Here is a 17,214-nt window from a genome sequence, read left to right on the forward strand (position 1 = left end):
TTTTAGGAGAGACATTAGGTCTCGAGTTTAGCATAGTTTCAATTCTCAATAATGTTCGCTATTTTGCATCTGGATTTCCTTTCTGCCTTCAGTTTCGGTATTTCTCAATCATAATTTCAGTCTTTAAGTTTATTATCTTCGTAGTTAGAATTGCTAGATTAGTTCCCTAAAGCCGTAATTTTCTTTATTGCGAATTTACTGTTAAATCGTTTTAATCATGCTTCCGTTTACTGCTTTAATTGCTTTCGTAGTTATAGTTAGAATTATTATGAGTAGCTAAATACCCCGTGCTAAGATGCGAGGGGATCTGTAGCGAAGACGACGTAGATTAGTAAACCTGATGTCGGCCTTTGGTCGATCGATCGATTAGTCGATCGATCGATCGATCGACTCGTTGGTCGATCGGTAGCTTAGCTGGTCGATCGATCGACGCGCGATAGATTAGCACCGTTTCAATGTTTTAATTGCAATATTTGACAACGAGACCGAGAGGAGACTTGTTAAATGCTTAGTATTTGACCGACCCACAAGATCGAGAGATATGGGAGGGAAAATAGATTAATAAATTGAGACGACTAAATTGCTAAGATCGAAAGATAAGTAATTTAGGCATTAGGAATCACTTTTCAGGGTGAGAGCTAGTATTAGTGAGACCTAGGGACCAGTAGCATAGGCTGAGAGGCGCTACTAGTTAAGAATGGACCGAGAGGACTTCTTATTTGCCCACCTATCGTGATCTATCAGACTTACTTAGATACCGTCGTCGCAGTTGCAGTGAACCGACCGTCTTAGCATTCTTTTTATTATTGCTTACATCTCTTTTTATTACTTGCCCTTTTATTTACGCATTTAGACTTAGACATAATCCACTCCAAAACCCCCCACAACTGTTACCCTTAGACTAGAATTAATAACAACTATTATCTCCCTACCTCCCTGCGGATCGACCCTTACTACCGCTTGCTAGTAGTAGTTTGGTTTTATAAATATTATTTTTGGTACTCACTTCGACTGGTATCAGCAGGTACCAAGAATCCAAAGCTATCTGAGGACGAAGCTATCTCCCTCAGCAAACTACACTGTATTCCTGCCAATCAAAGGATTTCCTAGATCTGCTACCCGGTTTCTCCTCCACCACCTCCTCTTACACTACGTCTTCTGGTAAGCTGCTGTCTTTCTACCCCCTGATCCTTGCAATACCTGATTTTTACAATTGGCGTTACTTGCCATTTTTCTGATATCTACCGTGTTGGGCTCTGTAGAAAGCGCTAACGTTGATGAATTTGAATCCATTATGGCGAGGAAGAGGGGTGCTGGCAGATCTCCCATCTATGTCCCTGCTAAAAGGAGGGCTCCAACTCCTGCTGCAAAATCCACCCATGGCGTCTCTAATTCTCGCACTCGCTCTACTGTTGAACATATCGAAGTTACTCCCATATCACGCCATCTGCCCACTCCTCCATCTGGCTCTGTTGTTGGTGATGGTGGCATGGATCTCCACTTCCCTGAAGGGTTCCACAATCCTTAACTTGCACCCTACTGGCCTGCCATGAACCTGTTGTTATTCCCCTCGTTTCCTCAGGAATTCAGCGGGCTCGACCATGAGTAGATGGCCGAAGTCGACGTGGTGAACGCTAGCTTTCATCGTAAGCTTATCCCCTTAATACCTGTACATGCATATGTTTGTTTACGTACCTCGGACCCCTGCTTTGTTTATCCGATACCTTGTTATCTTTGCTTTCCAGACCCTGCAATCTGCTCATTACTCCAGGAAGGTGATGTGGAGGGTCCAGATTGAGAGTTTGGCCACTGGCTCAAAGAACAAGGAGCTTACTGCCCACTTGTGCTGACAAGCAGCAGCGCGGGATACTCTTAGGACGCAGGTGGTGAACCTGAAGGTGGAGATGGCTAGCGTCAAGAAGCCGCGAAGGGAAGATGCGGACCAGTTGGTTCATACCCAAAATTTATGCAGGGAGTTTATTGATGCCTGGCTTGGGGCCAAGGCAAGGATCAGGGACCTAGGGGAGCTTGCCACCAACATTGTTGCTCATGCTACCTGGCAGGGCAAAGTTAATGTGATGAGGGCAACAATAGAGGGGTCGTTTACCATTTAGGACTTGGAGGAGGAATAGAGGCAGCTGACGACTCTTTTCCCTGTTGGCCCTGACCTCAGCCTCCTGATTCCTGAGATTGACGAAACTCCCCTGTGGCGACTGAAGACGCTACAATGGAAGAGGCCACCGCTACGCAGGGGGTCGCTGTTGTTGATGAGGCCATGTTGGAGGAAGTAGTCGGATTAGGTTCTGTTTTTGAAAAGGAAAGTCAGCCAGAGGCAGCTGGTGGGGAGAAAGCTCCAATGGAGAAGATAGATGTGGACTAAACCTCTACTTTTTTTTTTTTTTTTTTTTTTATTAGTTTTCATTTTAGGGACCTGGCTTTGTGTGGCGCAGGTTTTGTAATATTTTAAAACACTTGGTTTGGTACACTGTGCCCTAGGGGCAGTTTCATCTTTTGAACACTGTCATATCTGCCTAGATGGCTGGTTTTAAGCTTTTAAATGTCAGATGCCTTGCTCAGAGAGCAGTATTTTGGCTATTGTTTTGTTTGTTGAAATTCAAAGGTACGTCGTGTCTGCCCGGGGAGCATATTTAAACTTAGGCAACTGTCGTATCTACCCTGGGGGCAGATTTAGATTTAGGCAACTGTCGTGTCCACCGAGGGGGCAGATTTAGACTCGTGTGCCCTTTGTTTTTTGCTCGGGGAGCAGATTACTTAACCTTGTTCATGACGCAAGGTGTGTTCATCATTGTTTTAAGCCAGCGGGGGCGGACCTTAGGTAAGTTTTTCGTCATTCTAGGACCATTGAAGTTAGTCCCTGCACTCCTTTCTTGTTTGCATACATGCTGGGTCCCTGATACGTCGAGTACTTGGTGTCGGTAGCTACCTTGCGGGTGTTATCCGGGGTAGCTGCGTGAGCTCTGAGCTACGGCCAAGCTCCCTTTTGTGTCCATTAGCCGCCATGTGAGGGTGCATGATTCAGAAATTAAGTTGGGCATGTTGTAGTGTCGTGTGCCTTGTCACCCCACGTTAAGGAGTAAATCCTGTTTGTACCACCCCTGGTGCTATCTCATGGGTTCCAGAGCAACCTTGGACCCAAGAAGCCACAAAACTCATAACTCAAATAGAAATTGCTTTAAAGTAAAAAGAGTCTTAACATAAATAAAAAAAAAGTTGCAAATGCAAAAACACTAGGAATGAGCAATTGGTATAGTATGCCTACTACCTTTTTTTGTTTTTGTTTTTCAAGCTAGCTCTGTACACTAAACTTCATGCGTTATTAAACGTGATACTTCTTCAGGTGGAGTATGTAACATGGCCAACAACTCCCTCCACCTGGTATGGACCTTCCATTTATGGGAAAACTCTCCAGCTCCGTGGTTCTTGGTGTTTTGGAACACCTTTCGGAGAACCAGGTCTCCTACCTTCACGACCCTGATTTTTACCTTTTTGTTCTAACTTCTGGCGACTAACTGCTTATAGGAGGCTAGGCGTATTTGAGCACTTGTTCTTAATTCGTCTATTGTATCTAGGCTCCTGATCATCTCCGTCTGGTTCAGTTCCCCTTTCATGCATCCATACCTGTGGGTGGGAACTAGAACCTCCGACGGTATTACCGCCTCTACTCCAAATACCAGGCTGAAGAGTGTTTGGCCTGTCGCCGTCTTTGGGGTAGTCCTGTCTGACCACAATACCAAAGGCAATTCGTCTGCCCATTTTCCTCCTAACTCCTCTAGCCTTTTCCTTAGATTTTCAACAATAATTTTGTTACTTGACTCAGCTTGTCCATTGGACTGCGGATTTCTAGGTGTTGACTTTTTTAGTGAAATATTCCACCTAGCACGGAATCCTTTAGAGTTGTCTGATACAAACTGTGATCCGTTGTCACATATGATTTCTGATGGGATTCCAAAACTGTAGAGTATGTTTCCTCTGATAAAAGAGATCACCTCCTTATCTTTTACCTCGGTGAATCCTTCGGCTTCTATCCATTTGGAGAAGTAGTCTGTCATTGCCAGAATGTATAACCTGTTTCCTGGTGCCCTAGGTGGTGGACCCACTATATCCATTCCCTATGTCATGAATGGCCGCGGCAAGATGACTGAATACAAGGGTTCTGCTGGTTGATGTATCATTGGTGCTAATCTCTGACAGGCGTCGCATTTTTTCACGTACTCTACTGCATCTGCATGCATTGTGGGCCAAAAGTAGCTTTGTCTTAGGGCCTTATTTGACAGACTCCTGCCCCATGCATGGTTTCCGCGTTTGCCACTGTGGATAGAATATAACAAAGTTTGTGCCTCTGTCTTATCCAGGCACCTCAAGTAGGGTCCGACTAGCGACTTCCTGAAAATTACGTTATCAACCAGTACAATTCTAGAGGCTTTCATTTTGAAACACCTTACCTCTCTTTTGCCTACTGGCGGTTTGTCTTTAACTAGCCACTCTATGTAGGGTTTGCGCCAATCTAGGTCAGTTTGCTGCTCATCTGTGATCACCAGTGATGCGTGTATTTTATATAAGATTTTTACCTCCCTACCCCATTTACCTGTTATGCATTCTGCTGTTCTTCCAGCTCTCCTCTGTCTCCATCTTCCAGCTTCTGGATGGTTGATTCTAGAACGTGCACGATTGGTATGTTGGACAGTTCCGTTAGTTTGAATGTTTCCCCAAGGGTGTCTAGTGTATCAGCTTCCACATTCTGGTCCCTGGGGACCTGGACGATTTTGAAGTCCTCGAATTTCTGTTTCAGCCCCTTGGTTACCTTGAGGTAGGCTATCATCGTGGAGTCCCTGACGGTATAAAAATCATTCACATGGTTTACTATTAGCAGAGAATCACTGTATACTTGCAGGCGCCTGACTTTTAGATCCAAAGCCATCTACGACCTGAGTATAAGGGCTTCCTACTTTACCTCGTTGTTTGTTGTTTTGAATTCACATCGGATTGCCTGCACTATCAGGTCCCCTTTTGGGGATCGCAACACCAGACCCACTCCTGCAACCCTTTGATTTGATGCTCCGTCTGTGGGTAGCGTCGAGGTTTCTCCTCCCTGCCCTTCTTCCAAGTTCAATATCTCTTTCTCAGCCAGATTTTGGATGGCTGGACTAAAGTCGGATACGAAGTCAGCCAATGCCTACGATTTTATCGCAGTTCGTGGCTCGTACTGGATGTCGTATCCTCTAAGATGCACAGACGATTTTGACATACGTCCTGATAACTCAGGCTTCCTCATTATTGATTTTACGGGGTAGTTATTCACTGCATGTATAATATGAGACTCGTAATTGGGGCGCAGTTTATAAGATGCAGTGACAAGTGCTAAAACCAGTTTTTAGAGAGATGTGTACCTGGTCTCTGCAGGTAGCAGAGACTTGCTTATGTAGTAGATGGGCTGCTACACTTTGTCTTGTTCCCTTACTAAACCTTCGCTGACTGCTACCTCTGTGACAGATAGGTACAGAAATAGAGGTTCTCCTTACTCTGGTTTCGACAGTAATGGTGGGGAGCTTAAGTATCCTTTCAGCTCTCTGAATGCTTTTTCATGTTCCTCGGTCCATTAAAATTTCTTGCTCTTTCTGAGTATATCGTAAGACAGCCGACATCTGTTTGAGGATCTGGAGATGAACCTACTTAAAGCTGTCACCTTCCTTACCAACCGTTGGACATCTCCGGGCCTCTCTGGTGATTCCAGGTGAAGTACTGCTTTTATCTGCTCTATGCTGGCTTCTATTCCTCTTTGTGTTACTATGTACTCCAAGCATTTTCCCGATGATACCCCAAGGGTGCATTTGGATGGGTTTCGCTTCATTTTGTATTCTCTTAGGGTGTTAAAGGTGTCGGTCAGGTGCTCCATGTGTTTATCAGCTTCGCTTGACTTTACCACCATATCGTTAATGTATAACTCCATTTTTTACCTATTTGCTTTTTGAACATTCTATTCACCAACCTTTGGTAGGTTGATCCAGCATTCTTTAACCCAAAGGGCATCACGTTGTAAGAGTAGATTCCTCTTTCTACCATGAATTTTGTCTTCTCCTGGTCTCCCGGATCCATCTTGATTTCGTTATAGCCACTCCAGGTGTCCAGGAATGTTTGCATCTCATGTCCTACCATAACATCAACCATGGCATCAATATGTGGTAGCGGAACAGGATATTTTGGGCAAGCTTTGTTCAGGTCTGTGAAGTCTATATAGACTCTCCACTTTCCATTCTTTTTGGGAACCACCATCATGTTTGATAGCCACTCAGGGTACTTGACTTCTCTTATCATGCCTGCTGCCAGCATGCTGTCTACCTCTTGGTTGATACCTTATTTCTTTCAACTAACTTTCGTCTCCTCTGCTGGAATGGCTGACATTTTGGGTCTACGCTTAGCTTGTGTGTTGTTATGGATGAATCTATCCCTACCTTGTCATTGTGAGACCAAGTAAAGCAGTCCATATTAGCTTTAAGGAAATCAACCAGCTGCCACTTGATGTTACCTATTCATTCAGCCCCTACCAGTACTGCTCTCTATGGGTGCAGCTTGTCTAAGCCAACTTTGTCGAGCTCCTCTGCAGGAGGCTCAATGTAGTCAGCGTAGACGCATTGTTCCTGTAATTGCTATATTGGGGGATTAGTTGTGCACTTTAGTGACTTTTTGTAGCATCCTCTGGCCTCTTCCCGATCTCCCTGTATTTCCTCTACTCCCCTAGGTGTCGGGAACTTCACACACTGGTTGTACGATGAGGGGACTGCCTTCATTAGGTGTAACCATGGCCCTCCCAGGATGACGTTATAGGTTGAAGGGCCATCAATGACTAAGATGATAAGGTTATTTTCAGTCGTTTGGCCTTAATCAAAGTAAAACTAAATTACTACTAACTAATAGCTAGCGGTAAGTAGGGTATCGTATCCACAGGGAGGCGGTAATAATCTATTTGCTAAAGTCCAAGTTTGTCTTAAAGGTAGCAGATTTATGGGGGTTTTGATTGTTTGATTTCTAGCAACTAATAACAATGTAAATAAATAAGACGAATTGAATAATATAAAAAGGTCTAGGGATTAGGTTCACTAGGCAGTTATTCGGGGGTGAGATTTAACTTATTTATTGAGCAATTTATATTGTTTAAGGTCAAAAGATCGGTCGATTCTAATGTGTCCTTTAGATCTAATCCAACATGCCATCGCTATCATTAAATTAGTTCTATTCAGTTGTCGTAGCCTTTACTAGTCTTAACTCGATCGGTGAAAATCCTAGTTTATGCAATACAAATTAATTAACCCTGCAGAAGCTAATCAACTAAATTCAAACCAACCAACTGAACAACAATAAAGAGCAATTTAACTATCAATTCATCAATATAATTCCCCTTCTAACAACCTAGATCCCCATTCACCCTAGATAAGAGGATTAGCTACTCATATTGAAGGGAATAACAACAACAATACTTGATGAAGACATAATTAAAGACAATAAATAAGAACAAAGAAATAATAGCATGCACTAAATTAATAATTAATAAGGAAAGATTAAGTACCTTAACGAATAATGAAGAACGGAATTTAGATCCAAAAGTAAGAACAATAATTTAAGCTAACAGTATTTTGAGAATTTTCTAGGGTAGCAATACGAAACTAAGTAAAATAAAGCGTCCCTAAACAAGGGTACGGTTTTAGGTATTCATAATAAAACATAACCGACTTAAGAAAAATTGCGGAAAATATAGAAATAGGGAGTTCCTCGATCGAGCCTTATTGTACTCGATCGAGTACATGCTTCCTCGATCGAGCCCAGCTCCAGTTGATCGAGGCACACTACTACAGATACAGGCTATAACAAAGGTCAAAAACCGTTGTTATATAAAAAAGCGGACGTTGTAAAATCGTCCGTTGTAAAAGGTTTTAACAACGGTTGGTTTTCTTAAGGAAACCGTTGTGAAAAATATTAACAACGGTTTTAAGTATAAAAACCCGTTGTGGAAAGTGTGACTCAATTTTGGGGGGAAAGTTATAACAACGGGTTTGAATATACAAAACCGTTGTTATAACTAAAGACAACGGGTTGTTTGTAAATAACCGTTGTTGTTTGTTCTTAAAAAATAAAAAAAATTAAATTAAATATTACTAGATGCATGTATAATTACGGCCCGTTAGAATTCCGATGCATGCAGAATATCCCTTAAATTAATTACCAACGGTTTTGAAAAAACTTATAAATGTGACTAGCTATAAATATTAAAGCATCCTTTACTAACATTCATTAATTGAAACAACATGGCAATGAACCCTAATTTTATCAACAACGAAGAATGGCTTACACAAACGATTGAAGATGATGGGAAGGTTCTCGTAGGGCTTCCGCCGATCAACACCCATTAATCAAAGCATCCCTTGAACATCAACGGAATTATTGGATTAAGAGGCGTGAAGCGGTCCGGCTTGTCAACAAAGCCTCATCATCATCATCATCTTTATACCCTCGTCTTACTGTTACTCGCAAACTTGGTGCTGACCAGAGATATGTTGAGTTGTACTCTACCAACCTTATCTCCACATGCAAGTCGTGTCCTTGCATATATTCAATCTGTTATTGTAAAATATGAAGCCAATGACCCGGAAGTTAGCGGTATACCAGAGTGGCGTGATTGGTGGCAGGTTGAGAAGCGCTTTTTACGCTTAACCGGGTTGTTCCGGCTTATTATACATCTTTTGATTTTCGATAATTGCTATAATGTATTTGGTTTAAAATTAAATGAAATGATCATTTTGAAAGTGTTGAGTTATGCTTGTTTGATTTGCTTCCATTTTTTGAACTCCATAGATCAGTCATCATCAAGATCAGATTATTACCGCCATCACTTTGTGCATATGAATGGACAATATGGAATGAGAAGGGTTAGTAAAAAGATTTGAAGCAAACATTGAGAGATATGATGATGCTTGATTATGGCACAACTTCCTAACATATATATTAATTAAAAACAACTCAACCCACACATTGCTTAGTATAAATACATTGCATTATCTCAACTAACATGCATTTTCATTATCTCAATATATTCTCCAAACCCTAACTGCTAAAACAAACTCCAAATAAATTAACCCTCTCCTTAATCTTTCAAAACAAACTCCAAACTCCAACAAAATGAATGATATCATCCTTAAGACTCTTACTATGCTCGATCCGTCATTGAAGGATGCCAAAGAAGATGGCTTGACGAGAAAAGAAAGAGCATGCGGCTATATGACGATATGCGAGATCTGCCGAACGGAATCTAATGGTCGATAAAAACACATACATGGAAATGAAATAATTAGAAAAATAAAATAATGGCGATGAAACAAACCACGATAATTACGAACACGTAAAGAGACGATGAAATCAACAAGTGACGGCGAGAAGATAAAGCGACGATGAGAAAGAGAGAAAGAGACGATGAGAAAGTGTGTTTTGTGTTTGTGTTTGGTCTTCTTTGGGTTTGTGTTTGTGTATTAAGGTTTGTGTTTTGTGGCTGCAGCAGACTTGTGTTTGCGTGGTTTATAGTATGGAAGGTATTGACAACGGTTATTAAACAACAACCGTTGTGAAATATATTTTAACAACGGTTGTAAAAAACACCCGTTGTTAAATAAGTTTTAACAACGGGTTTCAAAAATAACCGTTGTGATTACTTTTCACTAACTTTGCGCCAATTTTGCTCCAAATTATTAACAACGGTTGTTCATGTGTGACCCGTTGTTAAAACGAATAACAACGGTTTTTATAACCATACCCGTTGTAATTGATTTTAGTAAAATTCGCGCCATACATTCTACAACGTCTATTGTGATTTTCATGAATAATCGTTGTTAAAGGGGCGTTGTAGTTGCCTCGATTTGTAGTAGTGGCACCACTTGTTTCTGCTCTTTTCTTCGTGTTTTCTTCTTAAATTCTCTTCCTTCATTCTCTTGGATTCCCGTGCCATGCTCCGTGTATTCTTCCATGCCTACTCAACGATGCCCATTTCATTCCTTTGCTCCTCAAATGCATCATTCCTGCATTAAACATCAAATAGCGGAAGTATCGACATTCTAACATAAAAGGTATGTAAATGATATAATCTAGCACGAAAACCGTATGAAAATTAATTAAGGGGAGGCATAAATATGCATATAATTATGACTCATCAAACTCCCCCAAACCATCTCTTTGTTTGTCCTCAAGCAAAGCATCACACATTACATAAGGGCAATCATACAAATGGCGAATAAACAACTCAGAGCTAATGTTTATGCACATACAAATCCCAAAATATCCATATTTGTAACAAAGTAATGACCAAAGTGTACCAATAAAACAAATTCAAAGGTACGGGTAATAGAAAACGTAGCTCAAGTCTCAAGTCACCATACTATTGACAAATGCCAAATACCTTTCGATTTTGCAAGATAAATTAGTCGGATTCTCGCGGATTTCACTCATGCCATCATAAGTATGTAAGGGTGAGTTATATTTAAAGATAGAAAGAAGTAGAAACACTCAATCGACTTATAAAACATGCATGCAATCCAATGTGATAGAAATTTCCCCAACTAATATGCATCCAATATGTAGACAAAAGTACATGTATCAAGGACAATAAGGGTGGCAAATGGGTTTAAGGGATAGAAATGGTTTGTGGCAAATCACATCATGGATATGTGGAGCTAAGACAGTAGTCGCAGCATAAACCAAAACCAATTCTAGACAAAAGAAAGCTTGAATACAACCCATCTAGAGAAATCATCTCAATTTACAACACATGAGAGCTTAAGAAGTACTCTCCAAATATGAATTAGACTCTAATGACCATCCTTTTGATCCTTGACAAAACCAAATGAAACAATTAATTTTTTTCTTTTCAATTCTTTTTTTTCGATTATTTTCGATTATTTTATTTTTCTTTTTCTTTTGCTTCATATTTTTTTCTTTTCTCCAACACAAGGATACAACACAATTGCTAAATAATTCTACTATACCCTCAATTGACAATAATAGTCCCAATCCCAACCATAGTAGTAAAATAGACATGATAAACAAGTGGCCGGGACTATATTTTTCGGTTACTTGTCGTTAGGAGCACCTTGACCAAAACACAATTTATAACTTCACCAACAACTCTACAATTAGTAAAGAGGCAAGTAAAGGTCGGATCCCAAGGGACGGGAATTGATATGAGATTTCTATTGCAACTAGTGGTGTCTTAAGGGGTGTCACAATTGGGGTTTGAAGTAGAAGGTCACTAAACTAAATAGCAATGAAAGTAAACAAGCAAGATGAATTAAAAGGGATGTAAACAATTGATAAAAGGCACTTGGGTGTCATGGGGTCATAGGGGATTCATGGAAATTGATCATACAAACATATTCACAAGTTATAAGCAAGCAATTATTGTTGTGATGGATCGAGTTGGTTTATATCTTACAATCCTAGGAAAGTTTGGGTCCCGGAGCCGAATCGATTAGATTGTACAACACCTACAAGTCGACTTAATCTTCCCTACTCAACAATATGCATGGTCTAATGAGACTCGAGTTGGTTTATGTCTTACAAGTCTCATTGAAAAGATAGGTGATGGGTAAAAAATGCAAGGATTCATAGGCTCACATTTCATCAAACATAACATGTGCATAAGTTGAGATCACAACAAGCAAGCAAATAAACTATGAAAGCATATTAATTTAAGCATGAATCATTCCCCATGTTGGTTTCCCCTAATTACCCATTAACCCTAGCTAAGGAAACTACTCACTCATTATCATGTTGAACATGCTAGCAAGGTTGTCAATCATACCAACAAAGTGAAACATGATGAATAAATGAAAGGAATTAACAATAATTAAAAAGGGATTAAGAGAATTATACCTACTAATGATTCCAATAATAAAGCAAAGAATAAAAGAAGTACTTGATGCTTGATTGGAAGGTTGTCAATCTCCCAATAATAACCCAAATAATCTTCAATTACCCAAAATAAAGGATGAACAAGAGAGATATTAAGGAAATAAAACTTGTATTAAAACTTGATTAAATTTTGATTACAAGATTAAAGAGAGATTTGATATTAACTACACTAAGGGTTGCTAAGAAGAACATGCCCTTCTAATTAGACTAATGGGGTATTTATAGTGGGGATTAGGTACATGAATTAGGGTTAACTAAGGGCTTAAATGACGATTAAGTCCCTTGTTGAGGAAACGCCGGTCTTTTTGGGAAGACTCTGGTCTCTAGGGAGACTCCGGTCTCTAGAAAAAGATGTGCATCCTTCCTTGAAGCTTGAAGAAGACGAAATGGGACTGTCTGGGAATCCGGGCGTCTTTAGCACGGGACGGGCGGATTTGGTGATTTATGCCCGGGTGTCTTGGGAGTGAAGACGGGCGTCTTCTGGAGCTTTTGCCCGGGCGTCCAGAGGGTGAAGACGCACGGGTTGTGGTGGTGGACGGGCGTCTTCATGGGAAGACGCACGGATTGTTAGGCAGTCTTATTTCTTCTTCTTTTCTTCCTTTTTCTTCATAAAATCCTTGGGGATTTCCTCGGGGATGCAAGGATCTTTTCTCATCATTGCCCATCTACTATAGTATGTACAAAGGCCTTCTAATCTTGTCTCTCCTTGATGCTTGGTTATTGAATTCAATCAATTTAGTCTCATTTTGCCATGAAAATGCAAGGTTTGCACTCCTTTCCTACCAAGGGATCAAAACCTCAAAGAATATACAAAACAAAGAACTAAAGACAATAAATGACCCAAATATGCACTAAAAAGCATGGGAACAAGGCTAATTTGGGGACTAAATATGCTCTAATTATGGTCACATCAAATATCCTTAAACCGAACCTTTGCTCGTCCCGAGTAAAGAGGTGACAAAGAATAGGACCATTATTTAAACTAACCTAATAACATAGCCGATATGAGACAATTAGCGGGTCTCACTCCGCCCCTTCAACTCACAACAAGACAACCATGAGGTAGGATGCCTTCATGCAAGGCAAGGTGGGTCTTGCCAAAATTGCGACATGAGACGTGCATATTCTATACACTTTATTTGCAGTTTTGGCACGTATTTCCATGCGTATTTGTTAGCTTAAAGCTACTATTTCTCCGAAATGGTTTACTTTGCAATTTCTATGATTTATTGTAGGAATGAGTGGAAGTGAGCTAAACCAAGCTTAAATCGTCCTCCGGATGCAACTCTATGGAAACTTGGAAGATGGGAGTTCGGACTCGTTCCCCTCGGGATGCGTGCATGGAGCTTAGAGGCTGTTTGGAAGAGGAAAGGAGGTTACTGCACAGCTCAGTTGGTCGAGCGACCAACATCTTCAGTCGATCGACCGTGGAATTTCAGCAGAAGCTACTGCACTGCACTGGCTGGTCGATCGACCATGCCCCTTAGTCGATCGACCAGGCCGCGAGGCTGAGATTTATTTTATGTTCTAGACTTTTAAAAGCCCATTTGTAATTAACTTTTGGAAGGACGTTTATCAGTAGTTACGCAGCAATAATTTAGGTTATGCTTTTGATTATTGAGAAACTGAAGTTTTAGATCTAGTTTTGAAGTCGACGGATTCCATTATTCAATTACTTTGTTCATCAATCGATTAGTAAGCTTGATTACAATTTCCTTCTTCTTTTATTCTTGTTGTTACTAGTTTTTATTCAAGCACTTCAGTTTTAATCTTTTGTCTTAAGTTCAATTTCAACCATGTCAATTTCATTGTATGTCTTTAAGTTTGTAATTGTTTTAGTTTTAATCATGCATAGCTAATCTTCTTGATTGGGGACGAGGTGAGCCATGGCATAAATTAGGGTTGTTTGTTAGTATGAATTCTTCCGCATCGGTCTTGTTTTCTTTTGATAAATCTATCTTGTTAGATTGAAAGATTAGTAGGTTAGATTGTCATTAGATTTGGAATTTCCTTTGAGCGAAAGCTTGAGATATTCTGGGGAATTAGAAGACCGTAAGGTTAATTTTGAGCATCGATCGAAAGGCTTGCTCATTTTTCCTGAGACCGTATTATAGGACCTCTGCTACCTTTTGACCTGACCTTAGCCATGGTGAACCGAAGTTCCTGATCTTCTTTTTTATTTTGTTTGAGAAACTCTTTATTTTGTCAATTAGTCCTTAGAATCAAACCAATTCAAAACCCCCATTCAACTGTTACATTTATAGACTGAAAATAGCAAATAGAATTGATCTTGTCTCTCTGTGGTTCGACCCTTACTATCACTAGCTATAGTTTTAGTTCAGATTTATAAATTTAATTTTGATACTTTACGACGGTATCAAATTTTAGCGCCGTTGCTGGGGAGACGGTGTAATTCTGTTTGCTTTAATTTTAGTTTATTTTTCTTGTCTCAAGGAACTTTGATTCCTTGAGGCCGTTGATTACTCTTGCTTCTAGTTTTGCTTTTGCACAGTTAGAAGACAGGTTTTTGAGAGGAAGGCTTGAGTACTCTCAGTTTTGCGAACATGACTACAATATATGACAATCTTCAGCCACAAGAGCACCATGTTCCAAAGGGATACGTTTTACCCACCCCCACTACTGGTAAATTCGAATTTCGTTCCTCCTATATTGATTTAGTGGAGCGAAATCAGTTTGCCGGTCTACCGGACGAGGATCCTTTGAAGCATATGGAAATTTTCACAGACTACTGCTGTTTCATACCTATACCGGCTGGGGTGACCCAAGATGAAGTAAAGGGGATGATGTTCTTATATTCCTTGAAGGATTCGGCGCGAGATTGGTACCGCTACCTTGATAGGGTAGCAGCTGGAATCACAGATTGGACATCTCTAGCATTAGCTTTCTACAAAAAATACTTCCCACTTGCAAAGACTAATGCCTTGAGAAGTAAAATTACAAATTTCCAGCAAGGACCTGATGAGGGCTTTTGTGAAGCATGGGGACGTTTCAAGAGTTTGGTTCGGGCTGTCCCTCACCATGGTTTCCAGCAGTGGTAACTTTGGAACTTATTCTATAATGCTTTATATGATGACTACAAGGTTATCCTGGACGCAGCTGCGAATGGTAGGTTCCAAAATAATACCGGTCAGAATAAAGGTTGGAACACTATTGAGGAGATGGCAGTCCGTAGAGCTGAGTTTGGAAGTTCGCGTGGAAAGTCGCGAAAGCAAAGTGATGAAATGAGTGCCGTTGTGACACTCATAACTTCTATTACTGACCGTCTCGAGAAGCTCGAGACCTCTGAAGCTTCCAAGGAAAGAGTTGAAATTCCTGTCCATAATTCAGATGAGACCGCGGAATTGAGAGACCTAGTCCGAACTCTTTTGGTCCAAGTCACGAAAATAGAAGAAGCCGGGATTGAATCTGCAAAGAATTTTGTTAAGAAGTTGGAGAATTTAGAGGCTAGGCAAGTCACCAATTCTTCAAGCAAATGTGAAGGACTAATTGAAACCATTAATGCCATTAATCTCTGAAGTGGCCTTTCTTATGATGGTCCTGATAAGCCAAGAGAAGACTCGGGAAAGGATGAAAAGACTAGTTTAATTTCTGGTGCGAAAACGAACTCTATTGCCAGTATCAGTGGTCGATCGACCAACACTAGCAGTCGATCGACGAAATACTTGATGAAAAAGTTTTTGACCAGGAACTAATTGAGCACAGCACATGCGGTCGATCGACCACCAATGTCAGTCGATCGACTGAAGTTTTTGACGAAGCAGTTTCTGACCAGAAACTGTTCATGCCCAGCCAGATCGGTTGATCGACCGAGACTAATGGTCGATCGATCGGGTCTCGATCGAGACGCAAATCCGTCAACTAATCTGCATGATTCTATACTTATTAATGATTTGACGGAAGTTTTAAACTTACGGAAGCCGAAGATTCTTGATCCTACTACGGTGTTGCGATCCGTATCCGGAGCGTTTAAAGAATACTAAGCTGGAGCGCAAGTTTGGTATGTTTTTGGAAATGGTCAAGAATCTCGAGGTAACAATTCCTTTCACTGATCTAATTACCCAGGTACCCTCTTACGCTAAATTTATGAAAGACATTTTGAATCGTAAGAGAAATTTTCATGATGATGGTAATGTTGCTTTTGTGGAAGAATGCAATGCTCTTTCGCAAATTAACGTACCATTTAAATTAAAGGACCCGGGTAGTTTTTCAATTCCCTGCACTATAGGTAACCACGAAATTGGAAAGGCCCTTTGCGATTTAGGGGCCAGTGTCAGTGTCATACCATATTCTGTTTGCGAAAGGCTAAAGATTGGTAGACTTAAGGTGACCGATATTACCCTTCAGATGGCAAATAGATCGACTCAGAGACCTTTAGGAGTCTTAGAGGATGTACCCGTTCGAGTGGGTAAGTTTTTTATTCCTGTCGATTTCGTTGTTTTGGACATTGCAGAGAACAGTCAGATACCTATTATTTTAGGTAGACCATTTTTACATACAGCTGGAGCTGTAATAGATGTCAAACGTGGAATCATAACCTTAGAGGTAGGGGATGACACCATTGAGTTCAGTCTTGCTCGTAAGACGACTGAACCTGCTGATAATGATGCGTGTTATTCCATTGATATTGTTGACAGGGTTGCTAATTATAACTGGAGGGAATCCTTAGCCAAGGATCCCTTAGCTGATCTAACCCGTTTAGATGAGTGTGCAGGTAGTACAGCGGGGAATGCTGAGGAGCCAGATGCTTTGGCAGCCTTAATGGAAAGCTATGAGCTCACAGAGGAAGAAGATGAGTTGCTCTTAAGCCTGGCCAACGAGAATTTGGTAAACACTTGCTATACCATTGAAGCTGATTCTGTCTATGCTGTAGAGGTAAAGGTGCCAGAGCGTAAGCCACTTCCTCCTAATCTTAAGTATGTTTTTCTAGATGATATGGAGCAGTACCCAGCTATTGTTAGTGCTAAGCTTAATGATGACCAGCTTTCTGCTTTGATGTGTGTGCTTAAGAAAAACAGGAAGGCTTTAGGTTACTCTTTGGATGATATTAAGGGCATCAGCCCTGATATTTGCATGCATAGGATAGAGCTGGAGGAAGGCCACAAGCCTTACAGACAAGGTCAACGCAAGTTGAACCCGAAGATGCAGGAAGTTGTTATGGCTGAGGTGATGAAACTACTCGATGCAGGTATTATTTATACAGTTGGCAACTCCAAGTGTGTTAGCCCA

At 40.7% G+C, this 17,214-nt stretch overlaps 1 non-coding gene across 1 annotated transcript; it reads right to left on the minus strand.

Moving 5' to 3' along the window:
* Nucleotides 1-14,904: 14,904 nt before the first annotated feature.
* Nucleotides 14,905-15,013, minus strand: LOC141639060 (small nucleolar RNA R71). Its single transcript, XR_012542352.1, has one exon. It is a non-coding gene; the product is annotated as a small nucleolar RNA R71 (small nucleolar RNA).
* Between the last annotated feature and the right edge of the window lie 2,201 nt (nucleotides 15,014-17,214).

This window comes from Silene latifolia, unplaced genomic scaffold (assembly GCF_048544455.1).
Source record: "Silene latifolia isolate original U9 population unplaced genomic scaffold, ASM4854445v1 scaffold_266, whole genome shotgun sequence".
Classification (NCBI taxonomy): Eukaryota; Viridiplantae; Streptophyta; class Magnoliopsida; order Caryophyllales; family Caryophyllaceae; genus Silene; species Silene latifolia.